The sequence below is a fragment of the Polyodon spathula genome, chromosome 31 (genome assembly GCF_017654505.1).
Source record: "Polyodon spathula isolate WHYD16114869_AA chromosome 31, ASM1765450v1, whole genome shotgun sequence".
NCBI lineage: Eukaryota > Metazoa > Chordata > Actinopteri > Acipenseriformes > Polyodontidae > Polyodon > Polyodon spathula.
The window spans coordinates 357,830-379,288 of NC_054564.1; the positions used below are offsets into that span (position 1 = coordinate 357,830).

General features: G+C 54.0%; 1 pseudogene; it reads right to left on the reverse strand.

Annotated features, from left to right (window-relative positions):
- Positions 1-4,943: 4,943 nt before the first annotated feature.
- Positions 4,944-21,301, reverse strand: LOC121303115 (annotated as a pseudogene).
- Between the last annotated feature and the right edge of the window lie 158 nt (positions 21,302-21,459).

Here is a 21,459-nt window from a genome sequence, read left to right on the forward strand (position 1 = left end):
TTTATTTCAGAATTCCTGAGCAGAATTTTAAACAATCATTAAAAAAAAAAAAAGAACAAAATAATAATAAATAAAAGTACAGCTGATTGACAGAGAGAAAATACAATGGAAGTAGATAAAGGGTTTAAATGCCCTTTAATTGGTCTCAGTGTCACAAAGCGACTCTTGTGTGACAATCAGACCCTCTACACAGCGAGTGGTCCCAGACTGCATGTGCAAAACTAAACCAGAGGAACACGAAGCCACTCCCTCAGGAACCGCGGCTTGAATCCTGGTTCCAGGAGACCCCCGGGAGACCTGGTTTGAGGGGCTGTATCAAACCCCCAAGCCTCCCTGCCTGGTGTGCCGCACAGCGGCCTGAACCCCAGTCTCCTCAAACCAGGTTCCAGCTGCAAAGCGTCTCCGCGTTCCCTCGGCTTAACATTCTAGAGCAGACCTTGCTTAGCCACACCCATACATACATTATTAATGAGCTGCTGTGCAGTCACAGCCAATCACGACGAAAGACCCAGAGTGGAGCTCCACCCATAGGTTCTTTAAAAACCCCCAAAAATTGTGGTCCTATAATTAAAATCTAATGAAACACAGTCTTTCTGTCTTTCGTATCTCTGAAACTCCCAGGAATGCTAGTGGAATTATCTGTGTGCTCCCAGCTGCTTTCACTCAAAGCACAGTTCTCTCTGGCGAATCCCTTCGCTGGGCTGGACTCTGGACTCGGACTCAGGTTTGAACGAGACTCCAGTTCAACCCCAACCGTGTACCAGCGAAAAGAATGAAACACAAAACCAAACTGACAACGAAAGCTACCCGACACGCAGCCAGAGCTCTTAAACACTCGACAGAGCCGGGATCAGAAATACTGAAAGAAACAGAATTAGAAGTGAAACAGCAAACTTCTAGTGGAAACGATTGCCATTGAATTGACACTGAAGACACTGAGAAAGACTTCTAGTGGAAACGCTTGCCATTGAATTGACACTGAAGACACTGAGAAAGACTTCTAGTGGAAACGTTTGCCATTGAAAAGACAATGAAGACACTGAGAAATAATCTTTATACAGGGACACATGGAAGATGCATGAAACACTGAAAAAAATAGCTGAATAAAAGGTAGTTTTGGATTCATATTAAAATAGTTTTCATTGAAAATACCCCCCCCCATTGAAAGAGCTGGTTCATCTTAATGGTACAAAGTGACAAACAAAAACCTCACTGGATCACATCACTCAGCTTTCAAAAAACAACAAGAGCTCATTGAAAGCTGGAGAACAGGCAGTGGGAGGAATCGGCTTTTGTTTGTGATCCCGGGTTCGACAAAGCGGACAATCTGGACCTCTCAAGCCCTCTCGGATTCCTCTTTCAGGAAACCCTGGAGTGCGGAGAAGATGTTTGTTTGTTTTTTTTTTTTTTGGTGCATCGTGAACTCGCAGAAAAGACGACAAAACTGTGAAAAACAGAAAAACCAACAATGAAATAAAAACAGAGAAAACAGACCACAGTCTACATCACAGAGAAGGCGATCCAACTTCGCAGGGGGAAAACCAATCACAAAAATATACAATTTAAATCTTCTGCAAAATAAATATACAGTAATAAATCTCTTCAAAATATATCATCATCATCATCATTATTATTATTACGATTATTATTATCTTTTGGTTCCAATATTAAAAAGCAAAGTCTAGTATTACATCACAGGTCAGGTCAAGTCCTGGTTTTCAAAACCATTTTCAAATCCACTGGAACAAACAAATAAACGGACTGAGACTTTGACTGAAGTCATTTTCCTGCCGCTGTTACTTAACGCTGCAGACTGGAATCAGCGACGTGCTTGGAATTGATAAAACGGGAATCGGAATTTGGAATAGGGATTTGAGAATTCAGAATTGAGATTTGGAATTGGAATTGAGATTTGACCCGGATTACATCCTGTTTCGATCCATTTACCCTGCAGTCAAGCAGCTTCAGAATCAATCATCACTCAATACACATTTGTATCTGCACATATTCATACATTTATACCTATGCTCCATACCTATAACTATACCAGTGCTCCATACAGTCTGTGTTTGTAGCTGTGATTATTATTGCTGGTTATATAGAATAAACAGAGTACAGCATGTTAATGTGGGGAGCTGCGGGGAGTAATTGTAATTGACCCTGAGGTCTGATTGGAATGCTATCCTGTTCTCCTGCAGAGATGCAGATTCAGCCTCACGCAGAGTACCAGCCCCAGGGAGCGCAGAGAGATGGGCCACAGCGCCCCCTGCTGCTGACAGAGGGGATCTGCACCTCAGAGAGGAACTACACCACAGCGGCCTCTGCTGCTGACAGAGTGGAACTGCAAAACACAGCGCCCCCTCCTCCAGCTGACAATGGAACTGAACCACAGAGCAGAACAGCACCCCCTGCTGCTGACACTGCAGAACTGCCCCTGTTCAAGAGCCAAAATCCTCAGAAGCATGGAGGCTGTTTTAATAATTGCCCGCTACTCCCCCCCAATAAATAAATCTAACAGTAGACTTGCTCACCCCCCCTCCCTCCACCGGCACCAAGAGCACAGAGTCCAGAAAAACAAAAGCAAACAAAAAGCAAATACAATTTCATAAAGCAAACTGGACCTCAGCATCAGAGAGCATCACCTGTGGCCAAAATCACCTCTCCTTTAAAAAAAAAAAATATATATATATATATATATATATTTCTTAAGGAAAGTAAAAAAAATTTTCTATATACACATATATCAATAGTATTATTTATCGTAAAGCAATTGTTAACTTAATTATTATTGTTATTATAGTTCAACAAATTGGAAAATCACGTTCTTAAAGGGAAATATAGGAATTTCAGTCTCTTAAAGGTGAATACATACAGTACTGGGGGGGGGGGGATCAGAAAGATGTTTTTTTCCCCCCTCGCTCATCAGAAAAGGAGGAAAAAAAAAAGAGACAGGAGAGAGAATAATACACATTTCCCTTAAAACGTGATGGTCCTCATTGACGTGGGTTTTTAACTTTTTACCACAAGCACAGTTCCACCTGCTGGTCACGTCTAATATTGCATTGCAGGAGGAATGCACTGGAATTATTATTATAATTATTAATAATGAGTCATTCAGCACAGTGGTTCTCAATCCTGGTCCTGGGACCCCCCCACCCTGCTGGTTTTTGTTCCGAGCTCTCAATTGCTTCACTGAACTCTTAATTGACCTGATAATTTGCCTAATCAGTTTTTTAATTATTTTAAACAGTTGGGGTTTCAAGTTGTGTACTAGAAGGAACTAGAATTCTCCAATTTCTTTTTTTTTTTTTTTGTTAAATTAAGCAAAGGATCCGTTCACTTAAGGGTTCAGTTAAGGAATTGAGAGCTCAGTCCGGTAGGGTGGGGGTGGGGGGCGGAGAAGCACTGACTCAGCAGAGGCTGTTATCCAGAGCGACTCACAGAGACCAGGGGGGGTGAACTCTGCATCATCAACAACCGCTGCTGCTGCAGAGTCAGGATTCAAATCTGCTCACAGCTCGAGAAGAGACGGGAGGGGGGGAGAGGGGAAGGCAACGCAACCTTTCTGTGGCTATTATTTAGAGCACAGTCTAGGCCCGGTCGTGGATTATTGCTGGTTTGCTCTTCAGATCAAGAAGATCCCAAAATGGCTGTTCTTTTTTTTTGTTATTTATAGCACTTGCAGTTTTTAAATAATTCCACACCCCTCTGCTTCCCAACAGCGCCCCCTGCTGCCTGCGATTGGAATAGCTTTGCTGTAATCCGCAGGGCCACTCTGCCCCCTGCTGCCTGCGATTGGAATAGCTTTGCTGTAATCCGCAGGGCCACGCTGCCCCCTGCTGCCTGCGATTGGAATAGCTTTGCTGTAATCCGCAGGGCCACTCTGCCCCCTGCTGCCTGCGATTGGAATAGCTTTGCTGTAATCCGCAGGGCCACGCTGCCCCCTGCTGCCTGCGATTGGAATAGCTTTGCTGTAATCCGCAGGGCCACGCTGCCCCCTGCTGCCTGCGATTGGAATAGCTTTGCTGTAATCCGCAGGGCCACTCTGCCCCCTGCTGCCTGCGATTGGAATAGCTTTGCTGTAATCCACAGGGCCACGCTGCCCCCTGCTGCCTGCGATTGGAATAGCTTTGCTGTAATCCGCAGGGCCACGCTGCCCCCTGCTGGGCGAGTTGGGGGACTCCAGGCTACAGCAATATCCAGGTGAAGCATCAATACTGGAACCCGATCCAAACGAGCGGCTTCTCAAAACACTTTCCAGCAGGTAAGGTTTCAGCTGCTCTGGGTTGAGTAGGAGGCTGTATTCCTCCTGCCCTGTGTGCGTGTGTGGTGTCCTGTAGCTGTATGGACTGGGGAAAGAGCTGTATTGTATTGTATTACACTGTGGAGTCAGTGCTATGGTTATCTGTATCGTATTGTACTGTATTGTATTGCACTGCATTGTATTGTATTGTATTGGATCACACTGTGGTTATCTGTATTGCATTGTATTGTATTGCATTGGATCACACTGTGGAGTCAGTGCTGTGGTTATCTGTATTGTACTGTACTGTATTGGGTCACACTGTGCAGTCAGTGCTGTGGTTATCTGTATTGTACTGTACTGTATTGGATCACACTGTGGTTATCTGTATTGTACTGTACTGTACTGGATGACACTGTGGTTATCTGTATTGTACTGTACTGTATTGGATCACACTGTGGTTATCTGTATTGTACTGTATTGGATCACTGTATTGTATTGTATTGTACACTGTGGAGTCAGTGCTGTGGTTATCTGTATTGTACTGTACTGTATTGGGTCACACTGTGCAGTCAGTGCTGTGGTTATCTGTATTGTATTGTACTGTATTGGATCACACTGTGGTTATCTGTATTGTATTGTACTGTATTGGATCACACTGTGGTTATCTGTATTGTATTGTATTGTACTGTACTGGATGACACTGTGGTTATCTGTATTGTACTGTACTGTATTGGATCACACTGTGGTTATCTGTATTGTATTGTACTGTATTGGATCACACTGTGGAGTCAGTGCTGTGGTTATCTGTATTGTACTGTACTGTATTGGGTCACACTGTGCAGTCAGTGCTGTGGTTATCTGTATTGTACTGTACTGTATTGGATCACACTGCGGTTATCTGTATTGTATTGTACTGTATTGGATCACACTGTGGTTATCTGTATTGTACTGTACTGTATTGGGTCACACTGTGCAGTCAGTGCTGTGGTTCGCTCTGCTCTGCCCCGCGCTGTTCTGCTCGTTCAGAAGGCTGCTTGTCTCATCCTGTCCGTTCTCGGCACTGCCGCTGCCGCTGGTGTGTGTGTGCTCGGGGGACTGTGGCGTGCTGTCGAGCTGGGAAGCGATGAGCCCGTTCTGGTACTGCTGCCGGGTGATCTGTGGGGGGAGCAATCGGATCAGAACCTGCTGAGAACCGAGCTGCTGACTCGCAGGAGACCTGGGTCTTACTACTGAGGAGGATATTAACACAGAACTAGTGAGGAGAGATAGACACACACACACACACACACACACACACACTGAAACACAGAAACAAACACACACACACACAGACAGACACAGACACACACACACACACACACAGACACACACACACACACACAGACACACACACACACAGAGACACACACACACACACACACACACACACACACACACACAGAAACACACACACACACACACACACACACACACACACACACACACACACACACACACACACACACACACACACACAGACACACACACACACACACACACACACACACACACACACACACACACACACACACACACACAGACACACACACAGTCTGCGTGTCTCAGGTCCTCTCTGTGTGACTCGGCATCTCTCTCTCTCTGTGTCTTAGTGTCTCTCTCTGTGTCTCGGTGTCTCTCTCTCTCTGTGTCTCAGTGTCTGTCTCTGTGTCTCCCTCTCTCTGTGTCTCAGTGCATCTCTCTCCATCTCACAGAGACACACACAGGGTCTCCCTCTCTCTGTGTCTCAGTGCATCTCTCTCCATCTCACAGAGACACACACAGGGTCTCCCTCTCTCTGTGTCTCAGTGCATCTCTCTCCATCTCACAGAGACATCTCACAGAGACACACACAGGGTCTCCCTCTCTCTGTGTCTCAGTGCATCTCTCTCCATCTCACAGAGACACACACAGGGTCTCCCTCTCTCTGTGTCTCAGTGCATCTCTCTCCATCTCACAGAGACACACACAGGGTCTCCCTCTCTCTGTGTCTCAGTGCATCTCTCTCCATCTCACAGAGACACACACAGGGTCTCCCTCTCTCTGTGTCTCAGTGCATCTCTCTCCATCTCACAGAGACACACACAGGGTCTCCCTCTCTCTGTGTCTCAGTGCATCTCTCTCCATCTCACAGAGACACACACAGGGTCTCCCTCTCTCTGTGTGTCTCAGTGTCTGTCTCCGTCACTGAGACGCACACAGGGTCTCCCTCTCTCTGTGTCTCAGTGCATCTCTCCATCTCACAGAGACACACACAGGGTCTCCCTCTCTCTGTGTCTCAGTGCACTCTCTCCCTCTCTCTGTGTGTCTCAGTGTCTGTCTCCGTCACTGAGACGCACACAGGGTCTCCCTCTCTCTGTGTCTCAGTGTCTGTCTCCGTCACTGAGAAGCACACAGGGTCTCTCACCTTGATGAACTGCAGGTCAGTGAGCGCGCGCACGCTGAAGTCAGGGGTGTACTGCAGCGCCTGCAGGGAGGGGGTGCTGTTGAGCTGGTTGTTGCTCCCGCTGACGGACAGTGATTCAGACCGGTCGGTGCAGCTCAGAGAGACGGAGCGATTCAGACCAGCAATGTGAGAGGGGGAGCGAAACTCTGAGGAGAGAGAGAAGGGTGGATGAGAATCAAAACCAAGGAAAAGAAAATATCATCCGATTCATCACAACTCCTCAGGATTACAAGCCAGTGCTGTTAAACAAGCCACATGCAGATGAACAGGGACAGGGAGGAGCCGAGAGACAGGGACGAGCAGAGAGACAAGGACGAGAAGAGAGACAGACAAGCAGAGAGACAGAGACAGAGACAGGCAGGTAGAGAGACAGCTCTGCTGGGAAGTGAGTCGTTTGCTCAGCTGATGAAGCCTCAGCACAGGGCAAACCAAGTTTAACAAAGAGAAAAAAAACAAACAGAGATAAAGCATTGGGGTTTATTTTCCAAAAGCCTTTTACTTCAGGAAAGTAAAAATTACTAAAGCAATGAAATAAAAACAAAAAGAACTTCCGGGTTATAAAAACAGAAATTGATTGTGAAACGATGTTTTGTATCAATAAAACTGAATAAAATTCAATGGCAAGCGTTTCCACTAGAAGTCTTTCTCAGTGTCTTCAGCGTCAATTCAATGGCAAGCGTTTCCACTAGAAGTCTTTCTCAGTGTCTTCAGCGTCAATTCAATGGCAAGCGTTTCCACTAGAAGTTTGCTGTTTCACTTCTAGTTCTGTTTCTTTCAGTATTTCTGAGCCCGGCTCTATCGAGTGTTTAAGAGCTCTGGCAGCGTTTGAAAACGTATAATTAATTTACTCCTTGCAGTTACAGGCTTTGGGCTTTTATATTGTTATTATTATTATTATTATTATTATTTTTATTTATTGATTAGTCATTTAGCAGAGGCTTTTATCCAGAGCGACTCACAGAGACTGGGGGGGTGAACTCTGCTTCATCAACAACCGCTGCTGCTGCAGAGTCTCTTCCAATAGCACCTCGCTTGTTTTGTGTCTGAAGGACGGAGCACAAGGAGGTTCAGTGACTCACTCAGGGTCTCACACAGCGAGTCAGTGGCTGAGGATTTGAACCTCCTGGTATCAAGACCCCTTTCTCTCAACTCTGGACCAGCGAGACTCCTTCAGGATGCTGTGTGGTCCAGTGGTTAAAGAAATGGCAAGTAACCAGCAGGTCCCGGGTTCAAATCCCAGCTCAGCCACTGACTCGCTGTGTGACCCTGAGCAAGCCACTGAACCTCCTTGCGCTGCATCTTTGGGGTGAGGTGTTGTTGGAAGTGACTCTGCAGCTGATGCACAGCTCACACACCCTAGTCTCGTATCTTTGTAAAGCGCTTTGTGATGGTGCTCCACTATGAAAGGCACTATATAAAGGCATATATGTATATATATATACAAAAATAAAGAGATTACTAGTATTATTAATATAGCAGTATATCGTCAGCAGAGGCAATTGTCCTCGCAGTCGAGCGTGTGCTGGAGCGGAGCCGGGTTCGAGCAGCACTGTCCCGTTATCTGAGCCCCGCGAGAACAGAGAGGAGCGTTTTCGAGACAGGCATTTGGGATGAGAGCATCGCGCTGGAGAGGGGGAGCGAAGCAGGGAGAGAAGAACGACAAAACAAAGAAGAAAGAAAGACACTAATACACACACACACACAATATATAATGTAGATGCATTGAAAAAGAAGCAGGAGCAGCAGCAGCATCAGCAGCAGACTGAAATGTAGTTACCAGCTGCAGCCACGAGAGGGCAGTGACACACAGCTATTGCAGACCCCAAGCCAGACACACTGCAACGCAATGCTGACGGGTTCCTCTGTGTGTTTGGCGGCTCTACTCACCGAGTGAGGGGGTGCTGAGGGACATGACCCCATAGTAAGAGAAGGGGCCCGTCTCAAACTTCATGTGCTCGTTACCGGCCTCCACTTCCACCCGGCCCTGCAGAGAGAGGGGGGGGGAGAGCTGTTACTGGCAGGTGCTTATCACAGCTGTCTTGAGTATCGGTTGTTTACTGTGCAGGAGAAGGGTTAGCGACGATCAGATTTAAAAATGGGGAGTAGCTCGTATGATATGAGAAGAGTGAGAGGAGGAAGAGGGAGGGAGAAGGAGGAGAGGGAGAGGAGGAAGAGAGAGGGAGGAGGAGGAGAGGGAGTCCAAAAAATTACCTTTCATTAACTCAGTCAAGGATAGCAGCGTCAGCCAGTCCAGGTTTTACTAACAGCTTGATCAGCCCCCAGCGCGCATCAGGGTCAGGGTCAGGGGCTGGGTCAGGTCAGGGTCATGGTGATTGGTCAGGGTGAGGGCTGGGTCAGGGTGAGGGTCCGGTGAGGATGAGGGTGAGGGTCCGGGCTGGGTTTTGGTGTGGGTCCGGTGTGGGTGAGTGTGAGGGTCTGGGCTGGGTCAGGGTGAGGGTCCGGTGTGGGCGAGGGTGAGGGTCTGGGCTCGGTCAGGGTGAGGGTCTGGGCTGGGTCAGGGGGAGGGTTCGGTGTGGGTTAGGGTTAGGGTCTGGGCTGGGTTTTGGTGTGGGTCCGGTGTGGGTTAGGGTGTGGGTCCGGGCTCGGTCAGGGTGAGAGTTCGGGCTCGGTCAGTGGGAGGGTCCGGTGCAGGCGAGGGTGAGGGTCTGGGCTGGGTTAGTGTGAGAGTTTGGGCTCGGTCCGGGCTCGGTCAGGGTTCGGGTCCGCGTTCGGTCACGTCGACGGTCCGGGCTGGGTTAGGGTGAGGGCTCGGTCAGGGTGAGGGTCTGCGCTCGGTCAGGGCTCGGGTCCGGGCTGGGTTAGGGGGAGGGCTCGGGTCCGGGCTCGGTCAGGTGGAGGGTCCACGCTCGGTCAGGGGGAGGGCTCGGTCAGGGCGAGGGTCCACGCTCGGTCAGGTGGAGGGTCCACGCTCGGTCCGCGCTCAGTCAGGGGGAGGGCTCGGTTAGGGCGAGGGTCCGCGCTCGGTCAGGGGGAGGGCTCGGTTAGGGCGAGGGTCCACGCTCGGTCAGGTGGAGGGCTCGGTTAGGGGGAGGGCTCTCCCGACCCAGTCCCCCTCCCGGGTGAGGGCCGCTTGGGTCAGGGCGAGAGAGGGTCCCCTCCCGAGACACTCCCCCTCCCACTCCCGACCCAGTCCCCCTCCCGAGCCACTCCCCCTCCCACTCCCGACCCAGTGAGGGGGAGGGAACCAGGGTGGGTCGCTCCCAGGGGGAGAGCCAGTCCTCCCCCTCCCAGGTGCGAGCCAGGAGGCGGAGTCCGAGTTCCCCTCCAGAGCCAATCCCGCTCCCAGGGCGGGGTGGGGAGCTGGTTTGTGAGTACCCCTACCCGAGCCACTTCCCCTCCCCCTCCCGACCCAGTCCCCCTTCCCGAACCAGTCACTCCCCGAGGGCTCCCCCCGTCCCACTCCCGGAGGGGGGGGCAGGCCCCCTCCCGAGGGGGATCCCTTGCTCCCAGGCGAGGGACCAGTGCCCCTCCCGGTGAGGGCTCCCCCTCCCACTCCCGACCAGTCCCCCTCCCGACCCAGTCCCCCTCCCCGGAAGGCCGACTGGGTCAGCGGGAGCCAGTCCCCCTCCCTCAGGTGAGGGAGGGGGAGGGGGAGGGCCGGGTCCCGGGGAGGGTCCCCCTCCCAGGGCGAGGGTCCGCGAGAGGTTTGTCCCGTCAGGGGGAGGGTCCGGTGAGGGGCCAGGGGGAGGGCTCCCGTCAGGGGGAGGGCTTCTGGTCCCAGGCGCGAGAGGGTCCCCCTTCCCGAGTCAGGGGGAGGGCTCGGTGAGGGAGGTCCCCCTCCGGAACAAGTCTGGGTTCAGGGGGAGGGCTCGGCCCCCTTAGGAGCCACTCTCCCCCTCCCCCTCCCGACCCAGTCCCCCTCCCGAAACCAGTCCCGTCTCCCAGGGGGAGGGTCCCCATCAGGGGGAGGGCCAACTCCCCTCCCTGCCTGCGAGGGTCCAGTCCCCCTCCCGAAGGGGGAGGGCTCGGGTGAGGGGGAGGGTGGAGGGCTGGGAGTGTACCCACTCCCGAACTTGAGACAGAGGCGAGGGTCGACCTCACATCCCCCCCCTCGAGGTGACTAGGAGAGGAATCCACCCTCTGAGTGTGTCAGAACCAGTCCCCCTCCCATGATACACGACTGCCAGGGGCGGGATCCCACGTCAGGGGAGGGCTGGGTCAGGGGGAGGGCTTGGTCAGGGCGAGGGTCCGCGCTCGGTCAGGGGGAGGTGAGGGTGAGGGTGAGGTTGAGGGGGAGGAGGGCTGGGTCAGGGGGAGGGCTTGGTCAGGGCGAGGGCTCGGTCAGGGATCTGGTACCTGCAGGATCAGTATGAAGTAGTCCGTGGCTCTGCTGCGCTGGTACAGGTAATGTTCGGCTCTCATCTTCTCCTCCTCTTTGAAGTGAATTTCTTGGATGACTTCGGGGTGCTTGAGGAGGCGTAGGAGAATCTTGTCTGAGATCAGAGTTGGGGCGAAGAAGGTCACCTCTGAGAGACGGGGGGAGAGGGGGTGAGTAAAGCATTGCTATACACTGAGAAGAGTGGGGACTGAAACGGGGCGGGGCTGTGCATACCCCTTGCTAGGGCTCCGGGGAGGGGGCGGGGCTGTGCGTACCCATTGCTAGGGCCCCGGGGAGGGGGCGGGGCTGTGCTTACCCGTTGCTAGGAAGCGGTGCGCGGCGAGGAGGAGCTGGGGGGTGATCTTCACGGTGGATTCGTTCTCCTGTTTGAACGCAGAGAAATCACGCTTGTTCTTATTGTTCTGCACTTTCTTCCTACTGCGATTATCAGCTGAGAGGGAGAGAGAGACAGAGTGCGAGTCAGTGTGTGTGTGCCACTGCGTGTGTCAGTGCGTGTGTGTGTCACTGCAGGGGGGTGGGAGAGGGGAGGGGGGAGTGATGGGGAACGGGGAGAGGCACTCACTGTACATGTCAGTCTGTGTGAGTGCATCAGTGCGTGTGCGTGTCACTGCAGGGGGGTGGGAGAGGGGAGGGGGGAGTGATGGGGAACGGGGAGAGGCACTCACTGTACATGTCAGTCTGTGCGAGTGCATCAGTGCGTGTGCAGTGACGTCCCCCCACCACTCTCCCCTCGGGGAGAGGGTTTTCCACTTGCCCTCTCCGTTGAGTGACATGGTACAATGTCAGTCACGCTGTGTCACGGACAAATGCACAGTGCCTGTGCGTGTCACCCTTTGCACTCAGGGGGGGGGGATTGAGGGGACCCCACTCACTGGGGAGACGGCACTCATGGGGATGCCCCTCCCCCACCCTGTGGGAGAGGCCCTCATACCGTGTGAGTGACAGTCTGTTGCAGTGGTAGGACACGCGTGTCACCTGCAGGGGGGTGGTCAGAGAGGGGACAGGGGGAGGGGGGAGACGTACCACCCCATCTTGAGGAGAGGCATCACTGTACCTTGCCAGTCTCCGTGAGGGACATGGGAGAAGCGGCAGTCAGTGACACGCAGTCGTGCGTCCCCCACCCTCACACCCCTGCAGGGGAGGTGACATGTAGAGGGGGACCTCTAGGGAGCTACAGTATCACTACCCTTGCCCTCTCCCCTCTCACCCTCACATGCACTCACCTCTTGCCATGTCAGTCTGTGCGTGTGTCAGTGCGTGTGTGTGTCACTGCAGGGGGGTGGGAGAGGGGAGGGGGGAGTGATGGGGAACGGGGAGAGGCACTCACTGTACATGTCAGTCTGTGCGAGTGCGTCAGTGCGTGTGCCACAGTGGGAGAGGGGGGGGGGGAGTGATGGTCCCCCACCCTGCTAGGCACTCACCCCTACATGTCGGACTCGTCCAGGATCTCAGACTTGATGTATCTCCTCGATGACGTCTTCCAGAGCTGAACAGCCCCAGCACCTCATAGAAAGGGTCTCCTTCCCCCTCGTTAGGGGGACCAATTCGCCACGATCGCTAGCGGTGAGACTTACTGAATGAGAATGAGAGAAGAGCGGGGACGGGAGACGCGAGAGAGAGAGAGAGAGAGAGAGAGAGAGAGAGAGAGAGAGTCAGAGCACACACACACACAGATTCCTTTGCAGGGCGAGACAGGGATTAGGGGCCAGGAGGGAGAAGGAAAATGAAACGCTGTTCTTGCTCTCGTCTTTCCTGGGAAAGGCAAAGCTCCCCTGAGCTGTAAACAGTCATTACTGTCTGGGTTACTGTTATTATATTCATTATACTGTGAAGAGGAGGAGACACAGCAGCACTGCTACACTCACACCAACCAAACCCTCCAAGCTGTGCTTCTCCAGAGCTGAGCTCACTGCTGGCAATGCGGGTGGGCTGTCACTCAGGAGAACAGCAGCGTTCTTCTCAAGGTCACAACAGAGCAACAGCCAGAATAATGAGGACACAACCCCCCCCCCCCCCCCAGGAGAAAATTAACCAGCACACTGCCCTGTCCATCATTGCGTGCATGCATGCATGCATGCATGCATGTGTGTGTGTGTGTGTGTGTGTGTGTGTGAACAGACAAAATACACTCAGCGATAATACACACACACACACACACAATACACTCAGACAACACAAACACGTCTTCCCTCAGCTTTAAAAACACTGAACGAAACTCGCAATAGACTCATAGGCAATACACACTGACACACACACACACTAATACACAAATACTGAAAAACACAACACTAGACACTCACAGACAGACAGACAGACAGAGGTCCAGTATGGAGCCCAGTGTAAAGGCAAGGCCCATTACTCAGAGAGCAATGAAACTATGGGACACTTTCAAACTCTTTTTAGAGAGTCTGCTTTGATAAAGTTACAGTGATTGTATGAAATCTATTTGAAACGCTGCTCTGGCCTTTGCTGCACCTGCTGTGTGTCACTGTGTGTGTGCGCAGGTGTGTGTGTGCGTGTGTGATGAGTCAGTGTGTGTGCGTGTGTGATCGTCAGTGTGTGTGTGTGCGTGCGTGCGTGATGCGTCAGTGTGCGTGTGTAAACAGGAAGTCCACAGTAAACGGTGGTCAGGGCGGAATTGTCGCCTCGGCTGATAATCAGTCAATACAGCTGAGCTGAGAAACACACTAAAAACTTCACAAGAAGACTGAAGACAAAGACTTCTACACAACGTCCTTGGCTCTGTAATCACTACAAACATATAGGATGCGTGCGTGTGTGCATGTGAGACTGTGTGTGGATTGGAACACGTCCATTATCACTCCCTGACAAAGTTCAACCACTGCCTCCTCTCCTCTCTCCCATCATCTAACCTCTCTCCCCTCTCCTCTAACCTCTCTCCTCTCACCTCTCCTCCAACCTCTCTCCCCCTCTCCCCTAACCTCTCTCTCCTCTCCCCTATCCTGTAACCTCTCTCCCCTAACCTCTCTCTCCTCAGGGGTTCCTGTTCCTGTGCTGTTCTCAGCTCTTTCTCCCCTCCCTCCTCTCCTCAGGGGTTCCTGTGCCATTCTCTGCTCTCTCTAGTGCAGTTACCTCCAATCATGTTTCAGTACAGTAAATAGATCGACACTAAACAGATCTGAATGACAATGGACCGCTAAAGGAGGCACCAGGGTTCAACAGCACACAATGGGTTAACCTCCAGTGTCTTCCTTGGTGAAGTCTAGCGCTGGAAATTCACAGGGAAGCAACAAGACTCCTACAGCACAGCAGAATAACCTGATTTACCTGCAGCTCGACCAGCCTCAGTGTGTCCAGGTAACAAGCTCAGGTGTGTCTGATTATTAAACTCACAGTCACAGTGTGTGTGTGTGAGAGTGAGAGTGTGTGTGTGAGAGTCTGCGAGTGTGTGTGTGTGAGAGTCTGCGAGTGTGTGTGTGTGAGAGTCTGCGAGTGTGTGTGTAAACACACGCTCTGCCAACTCTCAGTGTGTGTGTGAGAGTCTGTGAGTGTGTGTGTGTGTGTGAGAGGCTGTGAGAGTGCACACTCAGACACTCTCAGACGCTGCCACACACACTGTGTCTGAGAGTGTGTGTGTGTGTGTGTGTGAGAGTGTGCGAGTGTGTGTGTGTGAGAGTGTGTGAGTGTGTGTGTGTGAGAGTCTGCGAGTGTGTGTGTGTGAGAGTGTGCGTGTGTGTGTGGTTTGAGTGAGAGTCTGTGTGTCTGTAAGAGTGTTTGTGTGTGTGTGAGAGTCTGCGAGTGTGTGTGTGTGTGTGAGAGAGTCTGTGAGTGTGTGTGAGTGGGGTTTGTGTCTGTGAGGAGGAGTCTGCGAAGTGTCTGTGTGTGGTTGAGAGTCTGTGAGGGTGTCGTTGAGTGGTGGGGTGTGAGTCCGTGGGAGTGTGTGTGACTGTGGGGCGAGTGTGTGTGAGTGGGGGGGTGTGAGTCCGTGAGTGTGTGTGAGTGGGGGGGTGTGAGTCTGACTGTGTAGTGGTGTGTGCGGTGGAGGGGTGGAGTCTGTGAGGTCTCAGTGAGTGTTTGTGGGTCGTGAGGGGTGTTCTGTCAGGGTGTTGGATGTGTGAGTGTGTAGTGAGTGGGGGGGGTGTGGACTCAGAGTCTCATGTGAGGTGGTTGTGTGACACTCAGAGGTATCACAGTGAGGTGTGTTTGGTGTGTGTGAGTGTGTGAGTGTGTGTGAGTGTGAGTGTGAGTGTGTGTGTGTGGGGGGGACACTCAGTGTGGACTCATCATACACTCACCCCCACACTGAGACACTCATCAGGTGACGTGGGGGGGTGTCAGTCTGTGAGCATGTCGTGGTGATGGGGGGGGGTGTGACTGGTGACACATGTGACCCCCCAACTGTGGTGGGGGGGGACCACAGTCTGTGAGTGTGTGTGATTGGGGGGGTGTGAGTGAACACTAAGTGTGAGTGAGTGGGGGGGTGTGAGTCTGTGAGTGTATTGTGAGTCCCTCGTTGAAACTGTGTCCCCCCCAACATGTTAGACAAAGCGCACGGGGGTTCAGCACCACGTGAGTGGGGGGGGTCACAGTCGTGGGAGTATTGGTGGTAGGGGGGGTTGACGTCTCAACACACACTCAGTCCCCCACACTCAGACACTGACGCCCCCCCACACTCAGACAGGTCCAGTTATAGTGAGCATTCTGAGTCCCGCTCTGCCCCCAGGGGGGGGGTGTGAGTATGTCAAGGGTGAAGTGAGTGGGGGGGTGTGAGTCTGTGAGTGTGTGTGAGTGGGGGGGTGTGAGTCTGTGAGTGTGTGTGAGTGGGGGGGTGAGTCTGTGAGTGTGTGTGAGTGCCCCCCATGGGGGGGTGAGTGAGGGAAGGGGGACACTGTGTGAGTGGGGGGGTGTGAGTCTCAGCCCCCCTCCCCTCCGTGGCACGTCGGTGGAGTGTGTGAGTGGGGGGTTGTTTTGGGGGTATGTCTTTGTCGAGCACGTGAGTGAATGGTTGGGGGGGGGGGTCAGGAGACACTCTGTGCGATGTGTGTGTGGTGGGGGGGTTGGTTTCAGGTCTGTGAGGTGTGTGTGACGTGGGGGGGGAGTGGGGTGGAGTCACTGTGGAGTGAGGGGGGGGGTGACCCCCCCCCCCCTCAGACACTTGAAGGGGGGGGGGGGTCTGTGCAGGTGGTCAACAGTCAGGGGGGGTGAGTCACCCCCCCACAGTTGGGAGGGGGTTGTGCGTCTGTGAGTGTGTGTGACAGTGGTGACAGTCTGGAGGGGGGTAACACTGAGTTTGTGGACCCCCCCACACTCAGGGGGGGTGTGACACTGAGAGAGGCGTGTGTGACTCCAGTGGGGGGGTGGAGTCTGTGAGAGTCTGTGAGTGTGAGTGTGAGTGTGTGTGAGTGGGGGGGTGTGAGTCTGTGAGTGTGTGTGAGTGGGGGGGTGTGAGTCTGTGAGTGTGTGTGAGTGGGGGGGGTGTGAGTCTGTGAGTGTGTGTGAGTGGGGGGGGGTGAGTCCGTGAGTGTGTGTGAGTGGGGGGGTGTGAGTCTGTGAGTGTGTGTGAGTGGGGGGGTGTGAGTCTGTGAGCGTGTGTGAGTGGGGGGGGTGTGAGTCTGTGAGTGTGTGTGAGTGGGGGGGGTGTGAGTCTGTGAGTGTGTGTGAGTGGGGGGGTGTGAGTCCGTGAGTGTGTGTGTGTGGGGGGTGTGTGTGTGAGTGGGGGGGTGTGAGTCTGTGAGTGTGTGTGAGTGGGGGGGTGTGAGTCTGTGAGTGTGTGTGAGTGGGGGGGTGTGAGTCTGTGAGTGTGTGTGAGTGGGGGGGGGGGTGTGAGTCTGTGAGTGTGTGTGAGTGGGGGGGGGGGGGTCTGTGAGTCTGTGAGGTGCGTGTGGGGGTGGGGTGAGTTGTGGACATGAAGTGGGGGGGGGGTCGCACTTGGCAGCGTGCTCTGTGAGGGGGGGGGGGGGGTGTGTGAGTCTGTGAGCGTTGGGGGGGGGGGGTGAGGTTCTGTCAAGGCGTGCGTGAGTGGGGGGGTGTGGAGCGAGTCTGTGAGTGCGTGAGTGGGGGGTGTGTGAGTATGTGCAGCTGTGCGTGAGGTGGGGGGGGTGTGAGTGAGTCTGTCAGCGTGCGTGTGGTGGGGGGGGGTGTGAGTCTGTGAGCTCAGTGGGGGGGGGGGGGTTGTGCAGTCTGTGAGCAGTGAGGGGCGCACACACTCACCGAGTCCCCCAGGTGAGTTGAGAGGGGGGGGGGTGCGAGGTCCTGTGAGGTGTGCGTGCGGGACACTGCACAGCGTGCGTGAGTGGGGGGGGGGTGTGGAGTCTGTGAAGACGTGCGTGAGTGGGGGGGGGGTGTGAGCACAGCGTGCTGAGGGGGCGGGGGGGGTGAGTCTGTCCGTGGTGAGTGCGGGAGGGTGTGAGTCTGTGAGGCTGGTGAGTGGGGGGGCAGTGAGTCGGTGAGCGTGCTCAGACACAGGGGGGGTGACTCCAGTCAGTTGCTTCAGCTGGCAGGGGAGGGGGGGGTGTGAGTCTGTGAGTGTGGAGCCCCCCTGACCTGTGAGGCGTGAGTCGGGGGGTCCTCTGGCCCAACCCCCCCCACACTCGGGGGGGGGGTGAGTCCCCCACACGCAGTCTGAGTGAGGCGGGGGGTGTGAGTCTGTGCGCGTGCAGTGCGTGGGGGGGGTGGCAGAGTGAGTCTGTAGACAGTCGTCACGAGTGCAGTGCGTGGGGGGGGGGGGGGTGGGAGTCGGGGGGGGGCGGGGTGGGTGAGTCTGTGAGCGTGCGTGAGGGCACAGTCGGCACGCCTCAGTCCGTGTGAGGGGGGGGGGTGAGTCTGTGAGCGTGTGTGAGTGGGGGGGGTGTGAGTCTGTGAGCGTGAGTGGCAGGGGTGGGGCTGTGGGTGCGGGGTGGGGTGGCAGTCTGTGAGCCCACCCCCACAGTAGACAGGTGGGGAGGGGGGTGAGTCTGTGAGCAAGCCCGGCAGTCCCCCACTCGGTGTGAGTCTGTGAGGCGGGGGGTGTGAGTCTGTGAGCTGCTCGGCAGGGGGAATGGCACAGGGTGAGCAGGGGGGGGGGGGGGGGGGGGGGGGGTGGGGGTCTGTGAGGCGGGGGGTGTGGAGTCTGTCAGCGGGGGTGTGTGTCAGCGGGGGTGTGAGTCCCCAGTACCGTAGGAGGTGCACGTCATAACGAGCGTCCCGGCAGGGGAATGGCAGGGAGCAGCAGGGGCAGGGGTGGGGGGGGGGGTGAAGGGGAGTGCTGTGAGGCGGGGGGGGTGTGAGTCTGTCAGCGTGTGTGAGTGGGAGGGGGGCCCAGGGTGAGAGTCTGTGAGCGTGCTCGGCAGGGGGAATGTGGGGAATGGCAGGGTGAGCAGCAGGGGCAGGGGTGGGGGGGCATTATTACTCCACACGGTCTCAAAATCTTCCTTTACTCGTCTCAGCAAAATGAGCGCCCCCGTGATTTTACTCAGTGTGAGGTCACTTCCTGTAACGGGGGAGCGGCTTAAAAAAACCCCACAAAGAATTCCATTGTAATGCAACACTGGACACACACACAGAGTGACACGCAAAGAGACACACACATAACAATAATAATTAGAAGAATTAGAAGGGTAATGATTCTCAGGGTATAAAGAGGGTTCTGTTTTGAATCACTCAGGAGGACGCACACTCCCAGGCACAGAACAGCCTGCAGCGCTGCATTCAGCCACCCTGAATTAATCAGAGTTCAGCTGAACTGCAAGCCTTTCAACGTCTCCTGTGTAATTCCACTGAAGTCACTGAATGTAACGTTTTTAGTATTTCTTTACACACAGAAACACACACACATATATACTTGTGAGGGCTTGTCATTGACTCTCACTATATTTTTATTTACTGTTTCTAACTCCAGTCAGATAAAACTCCACACAGGGTGAAAGTCGACAGCAAACTACGTAACCCCCCCCAACACACACACACACACACACACACACACACACACACACACACACACACACACACACACATGACTGTGTCCACACTGCTGGAAAACAGCAAGTGCACTGAAAAGAAAAACAAGAACTAATACTGCAGAAAAAAAACAACAACTATTACTCAAAAAACAGGAAGAGCGGAAAGAAAACAAAGCTGAACAGAGAGAGAGAGAGAAAGAGAGACAGAGAGAGAGAAAGGGGGGGAGAGAGAGAGGAGATAGAGTAAAGAGATCAAGGAGAGAGAAGAGAGACAGAGTAAAGAGATCAAGGAGAGAGAGAGAGAGAGAGAGAGAAACAGACAGAAAGACAGAGAGAGAGACATGCTCTCACCCCCACCTTTACACGAAGGACTGAGCAAACCCAAGCCCGAGTGAAACGCTCTCGCTGATCGTTTGTTTCGGGAGAGTGACAGCTGCCAGCCTTGACCCCTATTATTAATAACTGGAGCACAGCGCATTGCACACCGGCGCAATACTAACAGCAGAGCCCCCGTCTCACACGGGAAAACACGGGCTCGTCACTGTGCTCTGCTGTCCACGAATTCACAACAAACAAGCCACAGCACAACCACAACAATAAATACACCATAAGGATGGGAATCGGACTCCTATTGCACAGCTGCGTGATCCAGTCCAGGTTTTACCAGCAGCTTGATCAGCCCCCAGCGTGTCTGATTATTAAACTTATACAGAAACCAGGACTGGATCACGCTGCTGTGCAACGGGAGTCTTACTGCCATTAATGAGATAATAATACCCCCGCCCACCTTTTTTAAACTCCTCTAGCATGCAGTCCAGCTTGGTGTCGTGGAACACAAAGTGGACCGGGTGGTTGTAGAACTTGGTGATGGACCTGAGCGTGCTGCAGTCGTCCGGGTCCACGAACGCCAGGTCCTTCACGTACAGGATGTCCACGATGTTGGACCTCTCTCCGTCGTAGACCGGGATGCGGGTGTAGCCGCTCTCCATGATCTCGGACATGGTGTTGAAATCCAGCACCGCGTCGCTCTGGATCATGAACCCGTTCTCCAGCGAGGTCATCACGTCCGCCACGGTCTTGGTTCGGAGCTCCAGTGCTCCCTGGATCATGTTCATCTCCTCCTTGACCAGGTCGTTGTAAGGCGCCGTCACTTTCAGCATCTCGACCAGCTTCTCCCGGTTGTAAACGGTGCCGATCTCCTGCCCCAAGACGCAGTCCAGCAGCTTGCTTATTGGAAAGGACAACGGGAAAGTCACCAGCATGAAAAATTTGGTCAACATGATGGTGTTGGCTCCGACCGCCAGCCCGTGGCGGGAGCACAGCGCCTGGGGGACGATCTCCCCGAAGATGACGATGCCGACGGTGGAGGCGACCACCGCGCCCACCCCGGACCCGATCAGGTCGTCCAGCAGGATGGTCAGCGTGGTGTTGACCAGGACGTTGCCCAGCAACAGCGAGCACAGGAGGTAGTTGCCTTTCTTGCGTATGGGCTCGATCTTGCCGGCGTATTTCCTCTCCTTGTCCGTGCCGCAGCGCTGCACGATGCGGAGCTCCATAGGGTCCAGCGCCATCAGACCCAGGTTCAACCCGCTGAACATGCCGGACAGCACCAGCAGCACGCAGATGACCACGATCTGCAGCCACAGCGGCAGCATGGACAGGCGCTCCTCCACCACCAGCAGCTTGCCGTCGTTAGCCCCGAGCAGGTACCACTGGCCCCCGGTGCCGTTTCGGATGCAGAGCCTGTACAAGCGGAGCTTGTCGCTCTTGCGCAGCGCTTTGATGGTGAGATTCACCACGCCGGTCGTGCCCCGACGAGACACTTTCATTTGTTCGGAGACGGTGATGTCTTTGGTGATGTCCGGGCAGGTCCTGTTGGCAACGGCACCGCCGTCGGTGGGGTCCTCCTCCTCCTCCCCGTCCTCCTCCTCCTCCCCGGTCTCCGGGAACTCCGTGTCCGTGAAGGCGATGAAAGCCGAGCCGGTGTCTCGGCTGAGCCGCAGACCGTAAAACCGGAGCTGGACCTCGCTCTGCTCCCTCACTTGCAAGACGTCGCCCTCCGTGGTCGTGCCGGGGTTTCCCTCGCTCTTCTCCAGCCTCATGCCCAGGATCACGGCTCCCCCGCCGGCCGCCGCCGCTCCCCCAGTCCGTCCAGCGGCTGCGCTCAACTGGAAAGCGATCAAAGTTAACGCGGTGATTCCCAGCCCGGTCCGGCCTGGCGCCATGTTTGTTTCACTCTCCAGGAGCTGCGCGCTGACGTCACCTACTCACTCCCCGCCCCCTCCCGGTGCCACGCCCCCCTGGACAGCCCGGCCCCGCCCCCTCGTTCTCTCTCTCTCTCCAGACTCAGCAGTCACCTTTTTAAAGGTGGAAATGTAAGAAGGTCTCTTAAGGTGGAATAGTACAGTAGAGTATGATTTTTTATTTTGATACATAAATATATGAAAAAAATTATTATAAATACTGTGCTTAT